This window comes from Trachypithecus francoisi, unplaced genomic scaffold, assembly GCF_009764315.1.
Source record: "Trachypithecus francoisi isolate TF-2019V2 unplaced genomic scaffold, Tfra_2.0 Lachesis_group1, whole genome shotgun sequence".
Classification (NCBI taxonomy): Eukaryota; Metazoa; Chordata; class Mammalia; order Primates; family Cercopithecidae; genus Trachypithecus; species Trachypithecus francoisi.
In genome coordinates, this window is record NW_022681454.1 from 93637121 (window position 1) to 93660481 (window position 23361).

At 37.5% G+C, this 23361-nt stretch overlaps 1 protein-coding gene across 2 annotated transcripts in view; it reads left to right on the plus strand.

The window, feature by feature from the left end:
- The first annotated feature begins 15397 nt into the window (after positions 1 to 15397).
- Positions 15398 to 23361, plus strand: part of BMPR1B (bone morphogenetic protein receptor type 1B) — a 292740-nt gene continuing 284776 nt past the window's right edge. For both annotated transcript variants that reach the window (XM_033214855.1, XM_033214854.1), the window contains exon 1: positions 15398 to 15468. The gene's annotated coding sequence lies outside the window, so the exon portion shown is untranslated. The remainder of the gene's footprint in view (positions 15469 to 23361) is intronic.

The window sequence follows — 23361 nt, forward strand, 5'->3', positions numbered from 1 at the left end:
TATTCCTAGATCTAGAAAAGCAGTTTTTATGTAGTAAGGTTGCTTAAATATCCATCAAGAAAATTTTTAAAAACTGAGGCCTAAGGATTCAATTTATGTACTCTGATTGAACCTGTTTGTAACTATTGGTTTCTATAGCCAGGCATATTCCGTTTTTTCAGATTGTCTGCTATTTATAAATATTAAACTTTTATTTTTTAGTTTCTGTAGGAGTTTGCTTCCCCTGTCAATAAGCATTGAGATTATAGTATAGTAAATATTGTTTTATAATGTTAAAACCTGTTTTGGAGCTTGGCGGAGCTGAGTCTTCTTGTGTAGGCATTTTTGGTGCCAGTGCATCCTACAAGCGGTTCTTGGACAAAGTCCATGTAAAAGTCGGCTTTTGTATGTCTTTCTCTTTCACAAGAACCCATCCCATTCCATTTTCTTTCATTTTATTCTGTAGTCCTTCATATATATGTATATCTCTTTTGCCTGGGTCTTGAGAGTCATAGGTAGTATAGTGCTGTGATTAAGAGAAAGGATGCTGCTGCTAAGGTGGCTTCAAATCCCGGTTCTGCTGCTTGCTAGCTGGGTGACTGAGGGTAAGTTATTTAATCCCTCTGTGCCTCTGAGTTATTTAATCCTTCTGTGTCTCAGTTTTCTGATGTGCAAAATTGGGGTAATAATATCATTCGCTTACCCCTCAGAGCTGTTACGGGGATTAAATGTGATAATACATGTAAAGTACTTAGGACAACGTGTAGTGCGTATCTACATTCATTGTCAAGTATTTGAAGGCTGGTAAGAATTTGATATTACCGGTTTCATCAGAGAGTATTTTCTGACTCAGTATGATGTTTGTATTTGGCCAAGAATGGTGTCTTCCTTTGGTGTATTCCATCCATCCTCTGCAAGATTCTAGAGTACCTGTGCTCAGACACTGTGCTCAGCTACCTAAATATTAACTATTAGTGAAGATCCAGGTTAAGTCTCCTATGTTATCCTTCTCTTACAGTCAGAACAAAGACATGGTCCCTGAAAACACAAAACGTACATGACCAAACTAGACTGCAAACTTCTTGAGGTTAGAGAAATTAGGCTTTATGATATTGTTTATCAGAGAACTGAGAAAAAAGAGATTACCCAATAAACACATGCTGATTTTAAAATTATGGTTATAGCTAAGCCATTTTCCAAAAGAGAAATGTAGAAATGATATGATGTAGGTCAGAATAGATTGATGCTATTTGCAGTTTCAGTTGTGCATTTAGTTAATAGAATGGAAGTAATCAGAGATGGTTTTACATTGTGTATTCTCTGAACTTTGAATGAAATATTATCATCCCAAGGCTGAGTTTTATTCAGGTGGTGAATAATTTGTATTTACTGCTTATTTGACTTTAGTTGTAAGGAAACTATAGATTTCAGTAGAAATAATAATAGTAGCAGCTAACATTACATAGTGCTTACTGTATGCCACACAGTACCTGTCAAACAACACCTAATTTTGACTTTGAAAAACCTTTAAAAAAAAAAAAAAAGACAGTGACTTGGGAGATTCCAAATTATTTTTTTTGTTGTTGCTGTTTTTTTGAGATGGAGTCTTGGTCTGTCACCCATGCTGGAGTACAGTGGCGCGATCTTGGCTCACTGCAATCTCCGTCTCCCAGGTTCAAGCGATTCTCCTGCTGCAGCCTCCTGAGTAGCTGGCACTACAGGCATGTGCCACCATGCCCGGCTAATTTTTTGTATTTTTAGTGGAGATGGAGTTTCACCATGTTGGCCAGGCTGCTCTCAAACTCCTAATCTCAGGTAACCCACCTGCTTCCACCTCCCAAAGTGCTGGGATTACAGGCATGAGCCACCGTGCCCAGCCCCAAATTTAAATATAAATTTTGGAAGCATATTTCTTAATGAAAAATTTTCGGTTTAAAAGGTTTGTATTTAGGCCAGGCACTGTGGCTCATGCCTGTTATCCTAGCACTTTGGGAGGCCAAAGGAGGTGGATCACCTGAGGTCAGGAGTTTGAGACCAGCCTGGCCAACATGATGAAACACCATCTCCAATAAAAATACAAGAAAATTAGCTTGGCATGGTGGCGGGTGCCTGTAATCCCAACTACTTGGGAGACTGAGGCGGAAGAATAGCTTGACCAGGAGGCAGAGGTTGCAGTGAGCCGAGATTGCATCACTGCACTCCAGCCTGTGCAACAACAGCCAAGATCGCACCACTGCACTCCAGCCTGGGCAACAAGAGTGAGACTCATCTCAAAAAAACAAAGGTTTGTGTTTAATTGAATGCTCATGGACATAAGGAAGGGAACAATAGACACTGGGGCCTGCTTGAGGGTGGAGAGCAGGAGGCGTGTGAGGGTCAAAAAACTACCTATGCTTATTACCTAGGTGATGAAATAATATGTACACCAAACCCTACGACACACAATTTATCTGTAGAACAAACCTGCACGTGTACCCCTGAAACTAAAATAAAAGTTAAAAGGAAGTTTGTATTTAATAGAAATAGTGCTTCTAGCCAGTTCACCAGCCTCGATATGGTTCTTGAGTATATCAGTCGAGGGTAGTCACCACCAGAGGTAAAGTGAGATAGTGAACATTGCTCTTGGCAACAGAGTGGTGAATAACAGTGCTAGGATTTTCTTTTCTACCAGGCTGTTCAAAGTGAAAGGTAAAGAAAATAGCCCTCTGTATTTAGTTTGCAGTTGCTATTTGGTTTCTAATTTAGGTTGTGTATTTTCCTTTAATGTTTCATTTTGACGTAATATATTTTAAAATGGACTTTTCTTGTGGATACAATTTTATGATATGATTTTTCTTAAGTTCTAGGCGGCAATGTGGCTGCGTTTTATTTACTTGAATCGTATGTGATGGGAACCAGACTCAAACTTATTTCAGAAATAGTGTTAATTATACAAATGAAAGAGGCAGATATCTTTTGGTTCATCTACACATTTCAGAGTTGCTCCTGTGGTGCATTCCTGAAACCATATCTGAATAAGCACAACATCCTCTAATGCCAGTAGATATTTTATACTTGCCTGTTGGAAGTTATAGTTCACTAAATGACTACACAATAATGTGTGGTTGTCAGTCAGAACAGCATTCAGGACACAGGTAGCTAGTATCTGGTAATGGCGTTAAAAGTAGTGGAAGACAGATTCGAATAGACAAGATGAATATTTAAATTGTTCCTTTATTATCCATTTTATTTGATATACTATTATTTATAAAACAAAAGAAAACAAAAAGTGGTCTATTAGGTTATATCTCCAGATAGCAGCATTTTGAGTGGGAAAAATCAAGGGATATATGCTGTAAAGAAACAGTGGTCTCTGCCTTGAGCTTCGACCAGTATAATTACTGGGATTCAGTCTTTAGAAGCCGCTTCATCTATGCCAGAACCCCAGAATGGATTTTAACCTCTCCCGTTTCAGATTGTCTTCATGGTGGGTGGGAGGTAATGGTAGCAGGAGGGAGATGTCAGGATAAAGATTAGGATTAAAAAAACCCCAAACTCCAATTACTGAAAAGTTGACATTAAGATAGTATTTAGAAGATTCTTTAAAGAGGGGAAGGTGGAGGCAGAACAAGGAAGGATTGGGAAGTCATTTTGGATATTAGAGTGACCTGAATTCCATATGAAGGAAATGTATGTTAGCTGCTGTTTCTAAGCCATGTAGTTCTGTATTTTTTTATGAATAGTTCTTTTGATAAGGGCCAAGTCCTTATTAAAAAACAAATTGTATGTAAGTTGATAGTTTCTTGGAATTTCTTCACTGTAGATTAGGGATTCAACTTGGTGATATTAGGTCATTGCAGTTGAAAAAGAGGCACAAGCTTAAGGTAAAAACTTTTAATACCTCATACAATGTAAATGTTTTGTAAATAGTTATACTATATTGTTTAGGGAATAATGACAAGGAAAAAAAGTGTGTACATGTTCAGGGCAGACACAGCCATCCCTTTAAAAAAACATTTCAATCTGTTGTTGGTAAAACCCATAGATACAGAGGGCTAACAGTATGTATTTTTGCATTGCACATCAAAAAACATTTTAATAGTTTAGTGATTAAATGGAGGTTTGCTTTATAATTTAGAAATGATACATCTGAATGCAATGATATATAGGCTTTTAATAATCTTCAAGTTTTTCTTTTTTTTTTTTTTTTCTGAGATGGAGTCTCGCTCTGTCACCCAGGCTGAAGTGCCGTGGTGTGATCCCAGCTCACTGCAACCTCCGCATCCTGGGTTGAAGCAATTCTCCTGTCTCAGCCTCCTGAGTAGGTGGGACTAGAGGTGCATGCCACCATGCCTGACTAATTTTGTATTTTTAGTAGAGATGGGGTTACACTGTGTTGGCCAGGCTGGTCTTGAACTCCCGACCTTGTGATCTGCCCAATTCAGCCTCCCAAATAATCTTCAAGTTTTATGGATATATTTTAGAGTAATTCAGAAAAAATAAATGTATATTTTAATCTATTAAATATAAGAATATAGAACATAGTTCTAAACACAAACCTGTTCATGCTGTTTTTTTTTTTTTTAATTTTGAGACCGAGTCTCACTCTGTCACCTGGACTGGAGTACAGTGGCACCATTTCAGCTCACTGCAACCTCCACCTCCCGGGTTCAAGTGATTCTTCTGCCTCAGCCTCCTAAGTAGCTGGGATTACGGGTGCCCGTCGCCACCCCTAGCTAATTTTTTTGTGTTTTAGTAGAGACAGGGTTTCACTGTGTTGGCCAGGCTGATCTTGAACTCCTGACCTCCTGATCCAACTGCCTCAGCCTCCCAAAGTGCTGGGATTACAGGCGTGAGCCACTGCGCCCAGCTGCCATTTTCAACTTTAAAAATCCTTCAATGGTTCCCATTGCCTCTGGGTGAAATCCAACATTTCTAGCATGGAAAGCTCATTTTCAGTTTTTATTTGCTAAGAGGAAAGAACAATAACATGCATTACATAACAGACTCATTGAAAAACTTTTTTTTTTTGGAGGTGATGGTGGCATAAGATAACGCTCTTATCAAATATGTTAAGTGGATTTTTTCTGATTTGTGTCAGGAGTTTTCAGATGCTTAGCATGATTTTAGAATATACTATTTACTGAGTAACCCTCAAGACAAACAAACAAGCAAGTACATATCATAAAGTCTGTGCTTATGCCTAAACCTTTGCAATAGAGGTGAATGCATAGATTGTTTGACAACTTTGTGTATTGGTGACACTGTAAATTCATAGTCCCCAGCTTTTTAGGTGCTGATTGTTGCTGAGTAAAAATTCTCTTTGTCCCATCTGTTATCTTTCTCATTCTTACTTAGGAGTTATGTCACCATCCATCTTCTCAAGCTCTCTCCATCAATATATTCCAATCCTTTTTCAGAGAATTAGCATTTCTCTTCTCTGACCAAGGAAATACAGGTCATTGGAGACATGTACCAGTTTCTGTCTCGTGTCAACATCCACTTGTATTTCCATATATTGATACTGTCTTTCTTCCTTTCACAGTGTAAGGATCTTCCCCCATCCACCCTGAAACAAAACTCTTTTCCAGTCATATTATCTGTCTCCTCTCTTTCTTCTCGTTTTGTCCCTGCTGTACTCCTCCTTTAGCATCTCTTTTCCCATTCAAAATCCTTCCCTGGTCCAGTGTCAACCTCTACTTGCTGCTGTACCTCCCTTTGGAAGAAGGCTGTCTGTGTTCCTTACCACCAATTCATTGCTTTTTTGTTTTTGTTTGTGTTTTTGTTTTCGAGTTGGATTCTTGCTCTGTCACCAGGCTGGAGTGCAGTGGCATGATCTCGGCTCACTGCAACCTCCGACTCCCTCATTCAAGCTATTTTCCTGCCTCAGCCTCCCTAGTAGCTGGGATGACAGGCGTGTACCACCATAACTGGCTAATTTTTGTATTTTTAGTAGAGATGGAGTTTCACCATGTTGGTCAGGATGGTCTTGATCTCCTGACCTCATGATCCACCCACCTCGGCCTCCCAAAGTGCTGGGATTACAGGCGTGAGCTACTGTGCCCGGCCCCATTCATTGTTAATTTCACTGTAGTCTGTAGCTAGAAATGCTTTTACCAAATCATTGATGACCAGTAATTTGTCAGATCCATGGATACTTGTTTCAGGCCCTGGCCTATCTCCTGTATGCAGTAGGGCCCCATATTGAGCACACAATAATATTAGATAAGTGAATAACATTTTTCACTTATCTTCTTATGTGACTTTCCCTTCTGTGGGGTCTTTTACTGGCTCTTCTCTGCCTCTTAAACATTTGTGTTCTAAAGGTTCCAAGAAACCACTGTCTCTCATTCTAGTATAGTTAACTTTTCTCTGGGTAGACACCCCATTCTCAAGCATGCCTCCAGAAGATGCATATATAGCAAGTCTTCCACCTTAAGTGTTGACCTTTATTAAAAGGGGTCAACGTATTCATGTGTTCCATAGACACCTCAAGCTCAATATATCCAATTTTACGCTCATTTCCAATCTCACCAAACTGGGTCCTTTTAATTTATTACTGATAAGAGGTATCTTTCTCAGTGGTATCACCAGATACACAGATGCTTAAACTAGAAATCTAGGAATAGATCACTAATTCTTGCGGCATCTACTATCTTAATTCTGAGTTCTTCCACTCCTCTTTATTCTTCCTACATCTTAGGGCCCCAGTTAATACCATCTCAGTTTTCACCTTGGAATAGCCTTAGTTTAGTTTCCCTGCCTGTGTTTCTAATTTTGATTCTCTCTGTTTTGTGACTTTTCTTCTCTTTTTTACTTCATTTAACCTAAAGAAAACATTGTAGAGTTTCCCTGGGATGTATGGAACTTTTTACAGTTTCTGGAGCAAATTGAAAATACTGGCCTTTGAACCATTGGGAAAACATAAGTTTTCATAACCTTCAAAATGTGATGGACACATTGCCCAATAAATGTTTATTCTTGTGTAATTACTGTATTAAGGTTAGTTTTTTAGTTGTGTATTAAGATCACAGTTTCTTTTTCTTTCTTTCTTTCTTTTTTTTTTTTCCTTTTTTGAGACAGAGTCTCACTTCTATCACCCATCCAGGTTGGAATGCAGTGGTTCAGTCACAACTCACTCAGCCCCCTGGGCTCCAGGTGGTTCTCCTACCTCAGCCTCCCAAGTACATTGGGACTATAGGCGTGTGCCACCATGCCTGTGCCCTGCTATTTTTTTTTTTTGTATTTTCAGTGGAAATGGGGTTTCACCATGTTGCCTAGTCTAGTCTCAAAGTTTTGGGCTCAAGCCCTTGCCTCAGCCTCCCAAAGTGCTGGGATTACAGGCGTGAGCCACCATACCTAGCCTTATCTCTTCTTTTTTTTTTTTTTCCTTTTTTGAGACAGAGTCTCACTTCTATCACCCATCCAGGTTGGAATGCAGTGGTTCAGTCACAACTCACTCAGCCCCCTGGGCTCCAGGTGGTTCTCCTACCTCAGCCTCCCAAGTACATTGGGACTATAGGCGTGTGCCACCATGCCTGTGCCCTGCTATTTTTTTTTTTTGTATTTTCAGTGGAAATGGGGTTTCACCATGTTGCCTAGTCTAGTCTCAAAGTTTTGGGCTCAAGCCCTTGCCTCAGCCTCCCAAAGTGCTGGGATTACAGGCGTGAGCCACCATACCTAGCCTTATCTCTTCTTTTTTTTTCTTTTGAGACAGGGTGTCACTCAGTCGCCCAGACTGGAGTGCAGTGAGGTGATCTTAGCTCACCTCTACCTCCACCTCCCAGGCTCAAGTGATTCTCCTGTCTCAGCCTCCCAGGTAGCTGGGATTACAGGTGTGCACCACTACCACCCAGCTAATTTTTGTATTTTTTTAGTAGGGACGGGATTTCACCATATTGACAGGCTGGTCTTAAACTCCTGATCTCAAGTGATCCACCCACCTTGGCCTCCCAAAGTGCTGGGATTACAGACGTGAGCCACCATGCCCGGATACCTTGCTTTTTTATTTAGCAAAAAAGGGGACTCCTCACTGTCATTGGATTTGGGTGTGGGGAGACCAAATGAAATCCTATTTCCTTGGAAGGGACCAATAAGTGTCCTTTGTTTCCAGTGTTGAAGGATGAGCAGGAATGGACAGTTGGATCTGAGGGAAGGGCCATCCCAGGCAAAGGGAAGGCAAATGCTAGTGCTTGAGGCTGTGAACAACACAGTGAAAGTATTCCTAGATCATGAAAATAAGTGTTTGAATTTAGCATAACACATTTGACTTATTATTAATCAAAGGTATTGCATAGGAGGATGAGTATTTATGTTCACCTAATCACTTTATAACATATATTTCATCTCAAGTATTCCCAATTTGGTAGACTACAGCATGAAGGCTTGAATGCTGTAGCTTAATTTCTTCTGTAATTGCTAATTTCTATTATGGCACTGCTTATTTGCATGGTAGTGTGTGTCTCCATGGAGTCCTCATTCAACAATTAAACATTAGAGTACTCTGAGGAGAGGGCTTAAACAGTCAAAAACTATATCTTAAATTTCTCTAGAACCTCTTTTTTAAAATTAAACTCCATGATTTGTTTGAATTAAATTTTACTATCACACACACACACACACACACACACACACACACACACACACATTTTCTCTCTCTCTCTCTCTCTCTTTGCTTTAAAGGAAGAATAATAATTTGTATTTCTACTTGCCAGATAATTTGTAACTTTTGTTTTACTCTTTCTGAAATGTCAAAGATAAAACTTCCATGAGGTTTTTAAATCTAGAATCATCGTTCATATATTGTATGAAAACAATTTTACACTTCTTTTTCTTTAAACCTTTTTCCTTTATTTTACTAAGCACCAGAAGAAAGTCAGATATTTCCTGTGATGCTAAAATTTCTTCCAGATCACATGCTGAAATACCTTTTTTCTTTTTTCTTTGAGGGTTCTCTTAAATGATCAAATGTAGACTTTTAAGTGTATATGGCCAGCTCTTTCATCTGAGCTACTTTGTCTAAATATTTATGCTATTCAGATAACATTTATCTTCAATATTCGCTTTGCATATGGGCTATACTTCAACCAAATCGTATTCCTTTTTCTTCTTTTAGATTTGACTGAATTAGAGGTATGTTCTATCTGTATTAAATGGGTTCAAAAGACCTACTTGAATTTGAAACACTCCTGTTCGTTATAAAATAAAATGTGACTGTGTTTCTAAGTATGCATACTTTTTATAATTTATAACATTTTAATTTGTTATTTTCCCTGAGATCATGTAAGCATTTCTTTAAAAAAAATAGTTTTCATAAAATGGCTGATGTTTTATGTATGTTTGGCCTTTATTTTTTCTAAAGATGTAAAGCCGAATGGTTGTAAGGAACAGAGGCACCACTTTCCCCCTTGAATTGAGGCCTGGTCAATATTTGAATACTTGTGTACAGGATAACAAATATCTTTTAGACTGAATACATTATTAATAGTACTTTCAAGGGATATTTAGCAAACTTTCTGGGTAGCAGGGTTGAAAATCTATGTAGTCAGTAGATTTACAAAGTTATGTTAGAGAAGAAGTTGCAAAGAAAGTTAGGTTTTAAGGAAAATTTAGCTTCATGTTCTAAATGGCCTTTTAAAATTCTATTTTTATAAACTCTGATCAGTCTTAGCTAAATTTTGCATTTAAACTTGGATAAAAGTCATGTTACAGGGGTTCTTGCAGTGTGAACTTAGTGCCGTATTTGGGCTTGTTTTTATAATTTTCTTGCGCTAAACTTGGAATGTATTCTTGAAGAATAGGTTTTTGGCTCTCAGAGACCTTCGCAGTCATACACTAGCTCTTAATCACTGTGTCTGTGGAGTGTCTTACTGGTGGAGCTCTCAGTGAATTGACTTCCCTTTCTCTCTACTTCCTGCCAAGAGTTTTTGAAATGTTTTAATGAAAGAAAGAGAGAGAGAGAAGAGAGAGAGAGAATTTTGCCACTTGTGGTAGAGAACATCTTTACTTGGTTATGCTATTTTCCATGTGATGGTTATGGAATTACTACTATGATAGAAACTGCCAGCTCTAAGTTATCAGTGCAAGTTTTGGATTAATAGCATCCTTAGCTTTTATTTCCTTCAGTCCTCTTGCTCATTTCATTATGCCTTAGAGAATGGAGAATTGGGAATAATAAGAAATGATTTAGTGTTCTACCATTTAATTTGACTTTTCTTGAGTATGTTAGACTTAACCTGAAAGTTTTGATTGTGATGGGTTTACATTCTCTGTGGGTTTGATAGTCTTCAGCAAAAATTAGCCTCTATTAGCATGATGAATTGATAATTGCCCAGCATTTCGTCTTGCATTGGATTCTGACTTCACTCTGGAAGCAAAGATGTTATAAAGGTTACCCTACCTCAGATTTATAGTTTCCCACATTACCATTGGAAGGTGTCTTTTGGTAGGCTCCTAAACAATTATGGAGCTACGGAAATAGCCTTAGGTGAGGAGCTGAGCATCCCAAGTTCCAAGTGCACTCTGTTTATTGAATTACAGACACTTATCTGGAAATGATGATGATTTTTTGGGGGGCGGGGGTAAGAGGTACTTGGTTAAATGCTTTGTGTGCATTATGTTATTTAATTCATGTGGTAAATTGGAGGCAGGCATTATCGCAGTTTTACAGATGAGAAAACCAGGGGTTAGAGAACTTAAGCAGCTTGCTCAAGGTCACACAGCCAGTAAACATAAAGCTAGAATTCATACCCAAGGACTGCCTGACTCCAAGAACTGTTTCTTTGCTGCTCTGCATTCTGCTATATGTAAAGTACTGTGTGCTTATTATAAGGATTAAATAAGCTAATGTGTACATCCTTTGTAAAGTAAGATATTAGTCTTGGTATGGTAAAAATATGGACATGTTTGGAACATGGAACTGTTACTAATCTTTTCTGCTATTTTAAGGCTTCACATGCATTTCATAATTTTATATATAAATATTTTACACCTTCAAGATTGTTAATATTTTGTCAATGTCATGTTTCTTGATTTATGAAGTACTCTTGTTATTCTTTAAAAACCCTTTCTAAGAAGGAAGGAAATCTATATCCCCTCCCCTCACATATTCCATGGATTTTTGTTTTGAAAAGAAAAACTTAATTTTACATCAGAATCTTTAGAATTTTTTGGACTCCAGAATTTAATAATTAGTTATATTGTTCACTTACAATTTCATACTAGAGAATAAGATCTTCAATATTCCATTATTTTAAAAGATAATACAAGGTAAACACATACAGAAAAGGTTTGATTGCTCCAGTAAGGATACTAAATAGTCAAACAATTTTCAGCAACTTAGTTTACTACCTATATATAAAAGCTACTTTGAGTGTTGATGCATTACTGAAATACTTTAAGGCCTTCCTTAGTTTGTATGCATTGCTGAAATACCCCAAGATTTGTTTCTAGAATGCTTGAAAAATTTTAAATTGCAAAAGGAAAACAAATGAATGCTTACTCATGTTGTAACACTTTTCTGTAATTTACCTCAATTTCTAAGGTTGTACCTTTTATTCAGGTTAGGAATAGGTTTTAAGTACTCTTGATTCCAAGTAATTTGTTTAATTGTCTTAATGCTATCTTTATAATCATTTTAAGCTGTGGCGCTTTTGTGAGTGAGTGCCTAGGAGCTAGAAAATTGACATCCAGGCAGTGAGGTCTGCTTTCTCTTACTGGCCCCCTGGCATTCTCTGTGACCTCACAAGACACTTTTAAAATCTTTTAGCTTCTCTAGCTTTGAAGGCAAAGTCCTAGAATATGGCTTGGAAATTCAGAAAAAAATGATAATTTAAATAAAGATAAATGTAAATATTTGTAGACAAAGCTTTCAAGTCCAAACTGGTTTTAAATGCCCTCTAAACATATAAAAATATTTTTCAAAATCATTTTGTAAACCCAGAAGCAATAGAGTATAAAAGCCCCTATCAATAGCACATGTTTAGTGATGATTACAAGTATTTGTTTGAAATATAAATTTTGAAATTCTAACTTTTGATTAAAGTAGAAGTATGAATTTTTAAACCTTCTCAGATGAGAAATCAGAAATTTTGTCTTCATCTTTTATAAGAATTGATGAATCTACTGGCTTTTTGTGATATTTAACATTTTTATTATCAAAGAAACATGCTGAATGCCAGTGGAGCATGCCTATAGTCCCAGCTACTTGGGAGGGTAAGGTGGGAGGATCGCTTGAGCCTGTGCCACTGCACGCCAGCCTGGGGGACTTAGCTAGTCCCTGTCTCAAAAATAAACAACCACCAGTTTCAAGTGCTTAATATTCAGCAATAAAAGGTGATTATCTGTTTTGCAATTACTTACATAATGCTTTCTGTGAGTATAAAACTGAACTTTAGATGTGAAAGTTGTACGAGGCAGATTCTGCACCTAAGAAGTTTTAGAGTGAAGAAATTTCAGTTTGATACAATTTAAAGGTAATGTAATCATACTGAGTTTGAAGGTTTTCTAGGATATGTCTTTACGGGAAACGCAACTGATTCAATGCCTGTAGGGCCCCCAAGTAGAACTTCACATTTGCCTGATGTGTCTGGACTATATCTAGAAATATTCTATATGATTTATTTTGTTTTATTTTATTTTATTTTATTTTTTTGCCATAAGCCAGACTTCCTGGGTCAGCATTGAGCAAAATTTCTAACAGGTTTCTGACTACTTCCTCTTACTTCTGGTCCATATGGTCAGAACTTTACTTGTTCTGTCACTTGGGATACTCTCCCTTAAGTACTGACCGTTTTACTAAACAACCCTCAATCTGCCTTTCTATTTTTAACTGAGTTACCTATTAGGTGGTTGTTTACATGAATTTTTGCTTTTTTCCTTCATCGTTTGCAGATGACTTTTTGCAGATTGAATCTTGTACCAGGATTTTCCATCTCTGTTTCTGCTTGGATAAATCTTATCCATACTTCAAGGCTATGAATTTTTTTTTTTTTTTTTGAGATGGAGTTTTGCTGTGTCTCCAGGCTGGAGTGCAGTGGCGTGATCTTGGCTCACTGCAACTTCCACCTCCTGAGTTCAAGCGATTCCCCTGCCTCAGCTTCCCAAGTAGCTGGGACTACAGGCGTGCACTACCATGCCCAGCTAATATTTTATATTTCTTTAGTAGAGATGAAGTTTCACCGTTGGCCAAGATGATCTCAATCTCCTGACCTCGTGATCTGCCCACCTCGGCCTCCCAAAGTGCTGGGATTACAGGCATGAGCTGCCGTGCCCGGCCCAACCATGAATTCTTACTTCTATCTTCCTGTGTGTTACATGTCTTATTGCGTTTGAAAAAATTAATGTAAAAAACATGTAACATAAAATTTACTGTCTTAACCATTTTTAAATGCAGTTCAGCTGTGTTAAGTATATTCACATTATTGTGCAACAGATTTCCAGAACTTTTTCATTTTGCAGACCTGAAACTCTAGATTAAGCCACAAGCCCCATTTTCTTTTCTTCAAGTCCCTGGTAGCCACCATTCTACCTTCTCTCTGTTTGTATGAGTTTGAGTACTTTAGATACCTCATGTAAGTGGAATCATAGAGTGTTTGTCTTGTAGTGACTGGCTTATCATACTTAGCATGACGTCTTCAAGGTTCATCCTGTCACTTGTAGCATGTGACAGGATTTCCTTCTTAAGGTGAAATATTATATATATATGTGTGTATATGTGTGTATGTGTATATATATATGTATGTGTGTATGTATATATACATACCACATTTTGTTTTATCCATCCATCTTTCAGTGGACATTTGGGTTGTTTTCAGCTTTTGACTGTTGTGAATAATACTGCAATGAACATGGGTGTGCAAATATCTCTTTGAGATCCTGCTTTCAATTCTTTTGATTTATATACCCAACAGTGGAATTGCTGGATCATATAGTAATTCTATTTTTAGAATGACAAGTGTTGCTGTAGTCTTATTTTTGACCTTAATTTGACTACCACAGCCATACTGCTTTCAGTCTTCTCCTTTAAGTTTGTGTCTCTGTTGTTTATGTTTTGGAAAATATGGAAATGATGGAGCATATGTAAATATAGAAAAATATATTTTATATCCATTTAAAATCTAATTGTGATTTTATACATTTTAGTAGAAGAGGGTGTTGCTGATGTGAATACCAACAAAAGGCTATAGAAATCCGATTATCTTTTGCTTTCTATTTTTTAGTAAGTAAACTTGATTAGAAAAATGTTATAGATCAAATTCTAGTTTATATATTTACTCTTAAAATCTGTGGCTATTGGCCGGGTGCAGTGGCTCATGCCTGTCTGTAATCCCAGCACTTTGAGAGGCCGAGGCAGGTGGATCACTTGAGGTCAGGAGTTCAAACCAGCCTGACCAATATGGTGAAACCCCATCTCTACTAAAAATACAAAAAATTAGCCGGGAGTGGCAGCAGGCATCTGTAGTCCCAGCTACTCCGGAGGCTGAGGCAGGAGAATGGTGTGAACACAGGAGGCGGAGCTTGCAGTGAGCCGAGATCGCGCCACTGCAGTCCAGCCTGGGAGACAAAGCAAGACACCATAAAAAAAAAAAAAAAAAAAAAAAAAAAAAAAAAAAAATCTGTGGCTAGCATTTAAGTATCAAAATCCTTGCACTAAGTAACATCCCAAAATTGTAAGTCTAGTAAGACTTAGTATTTGCTTCTTTTTGGAAAGATACCAGAGAAACATCATATGGTATCTGTAATTCTATTATATGGAATATTGTATTTTCTCTTATTCATAAGCTAGGAGCTCAAACATTAGAACTTTGTTAAAAGTTTGTAAAAAGTTAGAACTTTGTTAAAAATTACACCAAAATTTGGAACTTTGAGGTGTTCTTGATCTCTACTATAGTGCTATAGTGAAAACCTGTAATACCATTTCAACAATTTGAACTGGTTCCTAATAATCATGGGAAGATGTGCTTTATTTTTGGTATATCTTTTCTATTAATAATAACAAATGAGGCCGGGTGAGGTGGCTCACGCCTGTAATCCCAGCACTTTGGGAGGCCAAGGCAGGTGGATCATGAGGTCAGGAGATCGAGACCATCCTGGCTAACACGGTGAAACCCTGTCTCTACTAAAAATACAAAAATTAGCCGGGCGTGGTGGCAGACACCTGTAGTCGCAGCCACTTGAGGGGCTGAGGCAGGAGAATGGCATGAACCTGGGAGGCGAAGCTTTCAGTGAGTGAAGATCAAGCCACTGTACTCTCCAGCCTGGGCAACAGCGTGAGACTCAGTCTCAAAAAAAAAAACAGTGGAAGAACTGTACTTCCCCATCCCACCCCCTGCCCACAATTTCATTATGTATTACCATGATTCTGCATTTGAACTGGTAAATAGTAATAAGCCTTTCTCAAGCCACAAATAGCAATTCAGTTTTTGTGTCTTTGTTAACAGGGTGGAGTTCAGCCTACTCTTTCTTAGATGTGAAAGGAAAGGAAGGTCATTTCATGCCTTGTTGATAAAGGTAAGGTCATGGTAATTATTAAAGAGTTTGAGATGTTTGGTAGGCATCGTTACTGCTTTTTGACATTCTGACTTTGTGGTATGCTGAAGTTAACAGAAAGATAATACATTTTATAAGATGAATGGAATCTACACTTGTTCCTTTAGTTATCAGTAAAAACCCATAAGATAAGGAAACTGGTGTAAATCAACATGACAAAGTGGATGTGGATTTGTTCTATAATGAGAAAGTAACTTGTGCTTTTCATTTGAAATGTTGGCCTACACACTTAGTCTGTTCCTCAAACATTTAAATGATTGGTAATAACCTTTTATCAACCATTGCTGATATTATCACGATAACATGTTTTAGGTTAATACAAACTAGATTACAAAATTATGCCATTTTAAAGCAAATCCATCCATTATACTTTTCATGCTGATAGTTCTAGTTGGTGTCACTGATTTTAGAGGGCAAATGTGAAACAGGTGGTGTGGACTTCAGAGGCCCCACCTCTGACCCATGTATATTAGTGAATGTTAACTTGGAGACTCTTTTCTAAGCATTTTCTCCTATTGTAGCTATTTTTATAGTGTGCTAAAATGTTCAAATGCTATTACGAATGCTTTAATGAATTCAATTTGTTTTTCACAAGTCTGTGAAAACTGTTCTGTTAATATTCCCATTTTATAGATGTTAAAACTGAAGCATTGAAAAATTAAGAAAATTACCCAGGATTATGTAGATAGTAAATGGTAGAGTTGAAATTACATTGAGACCTCCTGATCTTTACTTCAGTGCTATACTGAAAACCTGTAATACTATTTGAACAATTTGAACTGGCTCATAATAATGATGGGAGGATGTGCTTTACTTTTGATATATCTTTTCTAATAACACATGAACAAATGCAGGATGAATACATGTTACACTTCTTAATGGGTTTGACTTTACGCCAGTGAACTCTATCAGAAATTTTTTATACTTTAAATCCTTATAAATCTACTCAGTAAAGTTTTCAGAAAGTTACTTTTGCATATTTATAAAATGTTTCATTGCTTGCTTAAAAATACCCATATTAAAAGATGGTAGCATAATTTTAATTAAGAAAGCAGAAATGATGTACTTTACAACTATTAGTATTACTCCTTTGGGGGCTATAAGTACAATGTATATTTTTTCCCCTGGCTAGGTGTTATGAGGTTAAATTTTCAGCACATTAAGTTTCAGTTGGACCACATATTATGCCACTGTGCTTAAAAACTCACATTGATTCAAGTATTAGAATCATAGAATTTTCTTCATGGAGAGAGATGGTTGGGGAGTAAGCCAGAAATAATAGGTCTTGATTTGGGTTGCTGTCTCTTTTTAAAGGTTAGTATTTGAGGTGTGGGGCAGGGCATCAGGAACCTCCCATGGTACCAGGGTGAGGGATTTGGAAGAGGTTTTGTTCATTTTTGAGTCATGCTTCCAGTTGTCGATGGGATCAGAAATTAACCCAGGAGTTGGGATGGGGTTAGAGAACCAGTCAGATGGATTGGCCTCAGGGTTGGCATTTCCTGTTAGTGAACTGAAGTAAGTCAGAAAGCAGAGAAAACCACTGCCTGTTTGCTAGGCTCTACAAAGAGAGAGCGAGCGGGTGCCTATAGCCACCTTTCTCTAGAAATACATTTTAGGATTAATTTAGATTAATCTAGATCCTACATCCCCTACTCCCAGTATGAATTATAGTGTCTATTTTTTGAAGATTTGCCAGAAGAGTGGTTTTAAACTATAAGAAAGTGAGGCCAAGGAAAGTAGTAACTGAAATGCAAACATATTTTTCCAGAGATATCAACTATCAAATACATTGAGATACATTTTATATATGTCTAGAAGGATAATATTTATTAATAATAGAATAATTAAAACAATATTTTTATTTGTGAAAATAATCTATGCTTATTAGACAGATTTGGTAGCAAAAGGTAAATTACATCAGTTCAGTATCAGCACTTTTATATTTCTTGTGTTTGTGTGCATGTACATGTGTGGAATTGTATTGCCTGTATTGATGAATGGTCTTCTAAAAAACAATTTTAATGGCTCTACCATCTTGTATCATCTTATGTTTTATTATTTCAGGTTTTATTTCTAGGATATATTCCTGACAGTGGAATAACTAGATCAAGGGATGAGAACATTTTTAAAGGCTCTTTAAGCATATTGCAAAATTGCTTTCAGGAATGCTGTATGACTAATATTTGTTTCAGGAGCATAGAGGGGACTGGTTTCCATTGTTTGAATGTGCTGTTTTTTTATTCCTTCTAAGGTTTGTTAAAAACCAAAATTGCAACAAATTTAGTTTAAAGATACTAGGTTTTTATTAGCAATTCATGAATCAGTAACATCTCATCTAAACATTTAGAAAAGGTGCTCCCATGAGCTGAGCAGAGGACATTATGTTTGTAGGCCGGAAAGGGCTGAAGAAAGCAGAAACAGGAAATGAAAAGTGAATTGGTCATTTCAAAGTAACTTTTCTTACAGAATTAAAACAGAGGACTCTTGTTACACTGGCCCGGGTCAACTAGGCTCCTCCTTATTGGCTGCTGTGCATCTCCTAATTTTTTTTCTGAAAACAGGCCCATTTCAAAGTTCGGTTTGATTATGTGACTCCTAGCCACATAATGACTACATTCTGAGTGACTCTATTTTGGTCTTGTCTGGTATATTGGGCCTAGTGCAGAAGCTCAGTCCAAACCAGTGGCCTCCCATACATTTCGTTTAACAGGTTCTGCGTTTTTTTTTTTTTTTTTTTTTTTTTAAACTTCATGCTTTTGCTAATTTGTTTATTACAGTTTTAGTTTGTTACTAATTTGTTAAAAAAAATTTTTTTTATTATACTTTAAGTTCTATGTATACATGTGCCATGTTGGTGTGCTGCACCCATTAACTCATCATTTACATTAGGTATATTGCCTAATGCTATCCCTCCCCCGTCTCCCCGCCCCACGACAGGCCCCAGTGTGTGATGTTCCCCTTCCTGTGTCCAAGCGTTCTCATTGTTAAATTCCCACCTGTGAGTGAGAACATGCAGTGTTCGGTTTTCTGTTCTTACGATAGTTTGCTGAGAATGATGGTTTCCAGCTTCATCCGTGTCCCTACAAAGGACACAAACTCATCCTTTTTTATGGCTGCATAGTATTCCATGCTGTGTATGTGCCACATTTTCTTAATCCAGTCTGTCATTGATGGACATTTGGGTTGATTCCAAGTCTTTGCTATTGTGAATAGTGCTGCAGTAAACATACATGTGCATGTGTCTTTATAGCAGCATGACTTATAATCCTTTGGATATATACCCAGTAATGGGATGGCTGGGTCATATGGTATTTCTAGTTCTAGATCCTTGAGGAATCGCCACACTGTTTTCCACAGTGGTTGAACTAGTTTACAGTCCCATCAACAGTGTAAAAGTGTTCCTATTTTTCCGCATCCTCTCCAGCACCTGTTGTTTCCTGACTTTTTAATGATTGCCATTCTTACTGGTGTGAGATGGTATCTCATTGTGGTTTTGACTTGCATTTTTCTGATGGCCAGTGATGACGAACATTTTTTCATGTCTGTTGGCTGCATAAATGTCTTCTTTTGAGAAGTGTCTGTTCATATCCTTTGCCCACTTTTTGTATGAGCTCCTTATTTAATTAAGGTGATCAACTCTTTGACTGTTATTTATATCAAATATTTCTATCATTTATCCTCTGTTTTAATGAATTTATTGAAGTATAGCAGTTTCACATTGTATATTCAGGTTTTACAGATTTTTTTCTTATAATTTCTTCTCATTTCCAGATTTAGAAAACCAAAAATGACAATTTAAATAGCAAAAATAGATGAATTATGTGTTATGTTTCTGGATCTATTTTGTTATTCACTCTTCCTAACAATCTTAGGTAGTGATTGTAAATGAGGAAACTAAGGCAGGGCAAGATTAAGTAATCTTTGAAAGATAATCCAGCAAGTAAATGGTAGAGCTGGTATTTGAACTGGTCCTATGGTTGTAAATCCTATGCTCTTTAGCAGTACCTCATACTTCCTGGTAGGATAGAACAGAACAAGGGACTCTTAAAATGTTTAAGGTATTAATGAAAATTGTCAAGGAAAACATTTGGATTTATTTGAGTGTTTAAATTTGATTCTTTGGGAAGTCAAGGCAGAAGGATTGCTAGAGCCCACAAGTTTGAAACCAGCCTGGGCAACATGGCTAGACTTGGTCTCTATAAAAACTTTAAAAAAATATTAGCCAGATGTGCTGGGATGTGCCTCTTGTCCCAGCTACTCTAGGAGGCTGAGGTAGGAGGATCACTTGAGCTCAGAGGTCGAGGCTATGGTGAGCCATGTTGGCACTACTGTACTCCAGCTTGGGTGACAGAGCGAGACCCCATCTCAAAAATAAATAAAAATAAAAATAAGTATATTTGATTCTTATTTTTCTAGTATCCAGTGATTTTTCTTTTCCTGTTGTTTGGTCCAGGAGATCTTTAAATTTTTTTCCCATTATTATAGAATTAGATGTAGAAAAATATTTTGTTTACTAACTGTATCTCATGATATATTTGTATCATTAAATTGGTGTGCATATGGGCAAGACTGTACTACACAGTGAAAAATCATTTTTTAATACAAAGTTTGATACTTAAAAAAAAACTCTGTACATTGAAACTACTGTGGTTATACCAACCATATAGATTGTTTGGAATTCCTAGACTGAATCTGAATATAATTAGTTATAGACTTGTTATTTGTGGTATTCATCCAGTATCTAAGAGAAGTGATTATCATAACAAAATATTTTTATGGGACATCTTATATAAAATGACAAAATAATACAAATTATTATTTTATTCATAATTTTTGACTTTTTAAAAAACATGCAACATGCTGTTAAGTATATGTGTGTTTCTCATTTACTAAAAAATAGAATTTTCCTATGAGGTTGGCCCTATAGCTGAAGCATTATGTGTCTTTGATTGGTTCTCATGCAAGAATTGGCAGTTTCAGAGTACTGTACTTCTAACTTGTCTCCATAAATTCAAGGCAGAACAGCAAATATGCCCTAAAAACAATGCATAAAAATGATATATTTTTATTTTTACTTTTTAATTTTACTTATTTTGAGACAAGGTCTCTCTTTGATGCCTAGGCTGGAGTGCAATGGCTCGATCATAGCTCACTGCAGCCTCAACCTCCTGGGCAGCAATCCTCCCACCTCAGCCTCCTGAGTAGCAGGACTACAAGCCCACACCACTACCTCTGGGTAATTTTGTTTTGTTTTTCTGTAGAGATGGGATCGCACGGGTTGCCCAGGCTGGTCTCAAACTTCTCAGCTCAAGCAGTCCTCCTGCCTTGGCCGCCTGAAGTGCTGGGATTACAGGCATGAATCACTGCGCCTGACCATTAAAATGATTTTTTTTTTTTTTTTTTTTGAGACAGAGTTTCACTCTGTCACCCAGGCTGGAGTGCGGTGGTCCAACCTTGGCTCACTGCAACTTTCGCGTACCAGGTTCAAGCAATTCTCATGCCTCAGCCTCCCAAGTAGCTGAGATTACAGGCGTGCCACCACGCTCGGCTAATTTTTATATTTTTAGTAGAGGCGGGGTTTCACCATTTTGGCCAGGCTGGTCTTGAACTTCTGATCTCAAGTGATTGGCCCTCCCTGGCCTCTCAAAGTGCTGAGATTATAGGCCTGAGCCACTGGATCCAGCCCTAAAATATTTTAATCAGCTTTTAAAGTCAGAAAATTCTTGTGTGTGGAAAAGATGCAACATCATAATTCTCAAATTTTGCCTTGCATAATACTGCCATTTTTTATTGTGGCCAAATGTGTGTACCATAAAATGGACAATTTTAGCCATTTTCAAGTGTGTAGTTCTGTGGCATTCAGTATGTTTACATTCTTGTACCATTACTGTCATCCATCTTCAGAACATTTTCATCTTCTGCAACTGAAACTATACCTTCTAACTCCGTTTTCCAGTCCCGTCAGTCGCTGGAAACCCCCATTCTGCTTACTGTGTCTGTGAATGTGGCTGTAACATTACTATTGTTGAAGGATATAGGGCCTCTCCCCCACAAACACATGCCTATTTAGAAGAGTGTTTCTTGTTTTGGTTTGGGTGTTTCCTCATGAATAGATTCAGGTCATGCGTTTGGCAAGCTACTGCATAGGTGATCTTCAGCACAAGAATTTGGCAATGAGAGGAGTTGGGTTCAAGTTCTAAGCTGGGGCAAGTGTAATATTTCAACTTTTTTTTTTTTTTTTTTTTTTTTGAGATAGAGTCACACTCTGTCACCCAGACTGGATTGTAGTGGTATGATCTCAGCTCACTGCAACCTCTGCCTCCCAGGTTCCAGCGATTCTTCTTCCTCAGCCTCCTGAGTAGCTGGGAGTACAGGTGTGCACCACCACACCCAGCTAATTTTTGTATTTTTAGTAGAGATGGGGTTTCACCATATTGGCCAGGCTGGTCTCGAACTCCTGACCTCGGTGATTCTCCTACTTTGGACTTTCAAAGTGCTGGGATTACAGGCATGAGTCACTGCACCTGGGCCTAATATTTCAACGTTTCTAGGCCTTTTTTATTCAGCCATAAAATAAGGCTGTTGGTCTCACCTCATCTGATGGCTAAGGTGCTTTTTAGCTCTAAAAATAATCTTTGTTAAATAGGCTGAGATATCCTATAGTGGTTTATAAGTGAAAGGAAAGACTTGGGGATAAGACAGTGTCTCAACCCTGGCTATGCAGCTGACTAAATTAGTGAGGCTTTGGAAAATACCCGATTCTCATCTCTAAAAGATTGTAATTCTGGATTTCAAACTCAAGAATGCATGAAAAGCTGTGTAGGGAATCTAATGGACAGCCAGTTTGGAAATACTGGCCTGAAAAAGATTCCTATGCCACTGTCCCCCTCACTCTTTTTTTTTTTTCTTCCCATGGAAGGATTGAGGAGGATGACATCTTTCCATGGATTTTTTTATTAAAAAAATTATTTCCCCTTCCATAGAGGAATATTTTCTTCATAGCATGCAGAGGGAACATGATAGTCTTTTGTGTGATTTTCTCTTCTAGGATGCAAGAACAATTCTTTCACTAAATTTATTTTATGTTTTCATATGGGAACAATTATAGCTTTGCCTTATCTTGGAAACAAGAAACTTACTCTCTTCATCAAAGTTTAGCTTGAGAGTAGGGAACAGGAGTAGAAATAACATAAATATGTAGCTGAAAATTGTGATTTTGCCTTTTACCTCTGGTGGTGGTGGTTGGTACAGCTGCCTTTTACTGTGCTAAGCACTCAGCATACATTGTTTCGTCTTATCTTGCCAATAACTCTTTAAAGCAGAGGAGATTTTTATAATCCTCTTTTTGCAGATGAAGAAAATCAGAATCAGAGACTTTACTTACCTGATAGAGGTTAACCCAGCTAGAATTGGTAGGGTGGAGATTTGAATTTAGGTCAGTCTGACTTACAGTACTTTTGAAAGACAGAGTGTTTGTGATTTTCATAGGGAGGGTCTTCAGATCTCCTTCTGGACCATGGGATAGAAGTAGAATAAATTGTTTTTTATAAAGTTTATCAGTTATCATGATTTCAAATATAAGAATTCATAGTTTACAACATTATCATTGCTCTGATTTGGTTGGCAGTGCAAACTGAATCACCTTCAGAATGCCTGCAGGTAGGATCAGAACTAGCTGCAGGCAGAATTATCAAAAAGAGTGGCCTTTACCTGTGTGTGTGTGTGTGTGTGTGTGTGTGTGTGTGTGTGTGTGTGTTTCCTTCCCTGAATTCCCTTGTGTTTTTAGGCTGCACCCAATTCTCAGTGCAAGGTTCTTTCTACTCATCTGCCTTTCCAGGCGTCATCCCAGAGAGC